The sequence below is a fragment of the Uloborus diversus genome, chromosome 3, assembly GCF_026930045.1.
Source record: "Uloborus diversus isolate 005 chromosome 3, Udiv.v.3.1, whole genome shotgun sequence".
Lineage (NCBI taxonomy): Eukaryota > Metazoa > Arthropoda > Arachnida > Araneae > Uloboridae > Uloborus > Uloborus diversus.
The window spans coordinates 25607090-25613089 of record NC_072733.1 but is presented as its reverse complement, the minus strand read 5'-3'; positions in this window follow the sequence as shown (position 1 = coordinate 25613089).

Here is a 6000-nt window from a genome sequence, read left to right as displayed (position 1 = left end):
CGAGCCGTGATCAAATTGAAGCCGATATACCTTATAAACATGCTCAGTCAATCTTTAAACTGGTAGCAAAAAATATCTTTCACACCAGTGAAAAGTCTGCATTCGGGCATCTTTTAGCAATTCAGGAAACTTTTTTGCGAAGATACTTGATTTTGCGGGGAAATAGGTGAAAACCTCGGAAATCCCGAAACGTTCCACGGAGATAACCAGTAACGTTTCGGAATTTTTTTACAGTGTAACACTAAAAAGTAACACAGTAATTAGTTCGGGATATGCTAGGTTAAATCTGTTTTTTTTTTCCCTAATCAGTTTGTCATAAAATCGGGTTCCGAGTTGCACAACTTCGGTTAAAACCACTCTTGTTTACCAAATTGCATATTTCTAAACCTTACCATTCCATCATCTTATTTTATTATATGAGCTAGTTTTTCAAGTAATTTCAGCATCGTCTCCTAAGAGTGCATTTTGTGCCCATAAACTGCATTTTCCGGTCCAATTTTGCAAATAAATTCGTAAAAAAAAAATAAGGAGAGGTGCTCCAGTTGTATTTTTACAGTCTACTTAACTTTACTACTCAAATTATAATATTTATACCGCCAAAAAACCGCAAACCGTAAATATTTTTTTTTTCATTCCCAATAATTATACTCTTTCCGGAGAAACTATGCGAAGTGATTCTTCAACTTTAGGGGATGGGTTGGGTACACATGAGGCAGTGAGAAGCAAAGGAATGTAAGTGATAAAATTGGAAATTTGGAGATGACCAGTGCAAATGATAGGAGGACTTCACCTCTACTTTGGGGCAAGAAATAGTGCTAATAGCCCTAGTAGGTGCTGCTGTACAGCATGATTTACAGTTTTTTTCAATGAAGGCCTACCTAGGATCTGAACTTTAAACGCGATTTACTCGAAGCTTTAAATAGTTCACTTACATCCCTTTGCTTCTCTCTGCTTCACATGGGAATTTCTTTCTTTTTTTTTTTCGCTATTATTGTCCATAATCATTCAATAATACTTTCAGATGAGATTTTCTTTTGAGAACAAATAGATCATCCTCCTGAAATATCAAATAAAAATATTCATCAGAACTATGGTTTTTTTTTTTTTTTTTTTTTTTTTTTTTTTTTTTTTTTAAAGTAAATTCTGTCTGAAAAGGATTTGACAATGTTCAATTTTGAAGAAATTTTAAATATTTTATTTCTGCTTATCAAAGCAAAATAAGTTTTATCTTCCACAACTTCATTTAGCACATTCAAAGCATTATCTTTATAACCAGAAAGAACCAGAATCCGTATCTAAAGCTTCAAAATTTTTCAATAAGCTCTTATGCTCTTATCCAAGAACTGACAAACGTTGAAAGTTACCTGTCAAAACATGATTGCCAAAACAATGTGTGCTGCACTGTTAAAATAAAGATGTTTATACATAAACAATATAATGCTTCAATTTTTTTAGTCACAGTAAATCGATTTTTCTCCATATGGGACAGTATCTAAGTCAAAATCGACCTAATTTTGGCAGCGAGATTTCGTGAATATCACATTTTTCCTAGATATTTATATGTAAGTTTGAAAATATTTATTACGCTAACATAAAAATCCTCGACTCGCATCCATGTGGGCCAATTTCCTCAGATAAAGAATCTTTACAGTTTTTCATAGTTCCATTAAAGTTGAATTTATTTTTGTTTTGAATACAAATAGATAAGTTCAAATATTTATTTTAAAAAATAATTAAAGAACTGAAAAGATTAGTGAAATAGTTTATACTTTAATTATAAACTGTTTGAACACAGTGAGGACAGATAATTGTCGACTGTTTAGGGGGAGGGGGGTCATGAACCCCAGATACTCCCCTTGTGTCCGCCCTGCTATTGAACACACCATCTTATGTAATATTTGAAGTTTAATCCTCATTTACGATGCTGAAGAAAATTTTTCACTTACAGTTGTGTTTTTTTTTCCTTTCAAGTTCTTTATATGTAAAAACAGCGTCTTCATTTACGTTTGAAGTAATAATTTAATAGTTTGAAATTATAAGTAAACAGAGTACTTTAAAAGAGAAAGACAACCAACTAGAACAAAAAATACAGTTGATAGCAGTGAAAGCAAAGAAAAGGCAAGCCAGAGCTGGCTGAGCATGTGCGATGTGCGTGCTTAATGTGCATTTAAAGACCATTTCGCAATTGCATAGGTCATTCAACGAACTCTTCATTAAGTATTTATTTTTCTAGAGTTTAATTTCAACCATTAATAGTTTCAAAAGAGAGATAATTAGATTTTGTCAGTCTATTTTCGTCAATTTGGTGAAAAATCCGGCTAAATACTTAAAATTTAATTAAAATTGAAAGTCAAATAGGCAGCTAAAGATATTATTTGTTTTTGTTGAAATTTTGCATGATAAATAGTAGGACTCGATCGATGCATCGGCGCCGATGGTTCAACAATTTAGCCATCGGCATCAGCAACGGCGGCCGATGCTAACTTGGAGGAAACATCGGTCCATCAACCTTAAAAAACATCGAAAAGCCGATAGAATTGGCCGATGTTTTCGAAAAAAATGATCTTCGCTGTTTTACTTTTTAATACAGAGTAAAGGAAGTTATTGTTTTCATATGAAATTTCTGTCAGGGGATGGCAAAGGAAAATCATGGAAAAAAAATTTTCTACTGAAGAGGTTAACTCGAAAAGGAAGAAAACAATGAAGTTTTCCTAACTTTCGTTTTTAGAAAAAGTTAACAATTGATTATAAGAGAGTTTCTTGAAAAATTCCTAATAAAACAAAAACTTCCATTTTTTAACATCAGGAAAATGGTGGCAAGAGTGAGAAAGGGGAAGGGGGAAGGATCCTTCAAATCCCTGACAATCTTAGCAATTTTTTTCCGTTTGGTTTTTTTTTTTTTTTTCTTTTTCTTTTTTTTTTTTTTTTTTTTTTTGCCATCGGCCATCGGCAATCGGCCATCTTTGAACAATCGGCATCGGCCAAAAAATGCCATCGGTCGAGCCTTAATAAATAGGCTTGGTAAAAGGCAACTTTTCCACATATTGCTCGTTTGGAAGAAGAGTGCCACAATACGAAATTTTTAATTTTCATTCGCTTAAAGGCCTTCAAAGAAAGGCCTTCTTCTTTGGAAAATAATGACAGACTGTTTTATTCTAATATTAACCACTGGGAAGCACAGCAAACTTTTCTTACTGCAAATTGCCTGAAGAGTTCAACTTCAAACGCTTCTCCTGTAAAATTTCATTTCTTCGTATTAGGGCACTCTTCTTCCAAATGAGTGATATTGGCTTAACATATTTCTCAGTTTCGTTTTTTTTACTCCACCCTAATATCCAGTATTTGGAAGAAGGTTCACATTATGCTTTGTTTTTCTTCCACTTTACTGAATAATGAAACTTGACAGCTTATAAATAGTTTCTGCATCCGCTCCTGGACACGACAACAACAAGAATGGGCAGATTGAAACTGTATTGCAGAAAAAAGAATAGGGTGAACCGGGGCACATTTACGCAGTGCCCTTTTTTCAAAACGAATTATTACTGGAGTGCCAACAGTCATAACAGATTGATGCTGCTCCCTAGCAAGTATTCTCACAAGTTTTTGAGCATTTGCCGAAACTCAACCTAGCATGCAGAAAGTATAATCTATTTTCTACCAAGTTGTGTAAATTTGTGTTGAGCGTTTTGAAGCTTATTGTGAACAAATAATACTTAAATTAGCAGAATTTTATCCTTTTTTGAGAATTATACTTTTATGAACTAAAATATTATTAAATTTTTTTTCACGTTGAAAATAAATCCAAACTTGGCGATGGATACGCCTTGACGTCGGAGCACCTTTACGCACGTTCTTACAGTGTCTTACTTCTAAATGTGCTCTGACACTTTTTCCGCTCCGAACTGTCTCAAGCCTTTTTTGTATTTTCAGGCCATTTAGTATTGAAAATCACTATTTATTTTTTAATTGAGTTACAAATTCGTATCTTATAGATTACAATCATGTAGTGCTGTCTTCATGCCCATTCAGCTTTTACTTTATACTCTATTCAGTCTGAAATAAATTTGCTTTATTTTAACGATGGTAAGACATTATGTTCAAAACACTAACAGAATCACCTTAGGTGTCAAAATAAATATGCGGAAACGTACAAGTTTACGCAACCGACTTGGACTCAAAAATATTTTTTAATGGTAAAAAACACAAACTAAGCATCAACTGAATACACCAATTTTGACTCCATTAACTGCTTCATAAAATCGCCATGTCTAAAATTTTCTAAGTTAAAACATAAAAATTAAAAAATTCATTGAAAAAAATCCGCGTAAACGTGCCCCGGTCTACCCTAACGTCAATCACTGATGAGAGTAGAGCATTATAAAAACTGCTTAAGGCTTTCACGATCGGCGTCAATATGAAGAGAGGACATTTCCGCTCTTATTGGCCGTGGTCTAATTGAAAACGAAGAAACACCAAACGTTTCATCAAGCTCTGTGGCTGACATCATCGGTGGATGGATTCGAAGTGACTAATAGGTTGCTCGAATCGCTCAGGTATTTAAGTCAATGGAATTAAGACGCTTTGCTGATGAATATCCTGTTACATGCAGATGGTGAAGTCGCGTGGTACCTTGCATTTCTTTCTAAGTCTTTAAATTTGGCGATTTTTCTTAAAATTTCGGCAGAGTTTAAGACCTTAAGTCTCGACAACGGCAAGACGAGGTCAAATAATTTATGCATCAAAAAAAAAATATTTCTCTACCCCCCCCCCCCATTCCGATTGCTCGTATTCCTTTTTTTTATTATTATTATTATTACACAATTCGTGTGCTTCCCTTGTGACGTGAGATTGATTTCACTTCTAAACGATTTATAGCTAAGTAAGTCTGTAATGTGTGACTGTACATATGAGAAAGAATGTTTTTGGCGTCTCTTTCGTCATTCTCTCAGATATGCAAGGAATAATCGACAGAAAACAGAATTTTTGACGGTTACTTTATGACTACAATAAATCACTCTCTCAACAGTAAAAAGAAATAAAATATCTTAAGTGTCAAAGAGCTGAAGCGGATGCATTCCACCAATGCTAAAGTATGATTTGAGAACTTAATATCTTATGGCGTCCAAGTTTAAAGCGTTGTAAAGCTTAATGGTATAGGATGATGCACAAGCCTAAAAACGTTCGTCATAATCTGAATCGAATTTCAGATAGCGTTTTATTCCCTGAAATACAAATCATACTTGTTGCATTTTAGAAGAATTTTTATGTTAAATGATAAAAAGAAGGCAGGGAAACCACAAGAAGTAATAAACGCAACATATTGTTTATAACGAAACGAAAAAATGACTACTAGAATTGTGTCACACTAATTTTAACTATGTATCATCGCTGTACGACGCTTGTCCGTTCAATTTAGGTTAGTTTTAAACTGAGACAGAGAACATCTTAAATTAAAAAAACTCTTCTTTTATTTACATTATTTACAATGCCACTTCTGGTCCAGCAAACAGCTGAAGAGAATAATTTTTGCAGCTTGAGCACCCGGACTTAATCTGTAAGTCATTTCTTGGTAATCAAACTCATTTTTGCATGAGTAATGTATTGCGGAGTTAAAATTGCTTAAATGTAACTAGCGACGATGATAAATCATGTAATTTTTGTTGCAAAGTCTTCGGGACAGGGTCCAGAAAAAGACTGACGATTCAATTAGTCAATGTGGTTTTCATTACTTCAATTTCAATAGAAAGAAATGTATTCAGTAGAAAAAATTGTACAATAACTTTTTTTGCCTTAAATTTATGTTATCTCTGAAGCTTTAGCTTGTAATTAACTGGTAAGTTAATGCTTTGAACAAGTACCATTTGTTAAATGTACATGAATCTATTAAAGTTTGCAAACAAGTCTGGTGACGCAAAAATGACGACGCTTTAAACAATCTTGCTGAGGGAATCCAGTAAAAACCTGAGTCTGATGGCTATGTTACTCTACACGCAGTCAAAA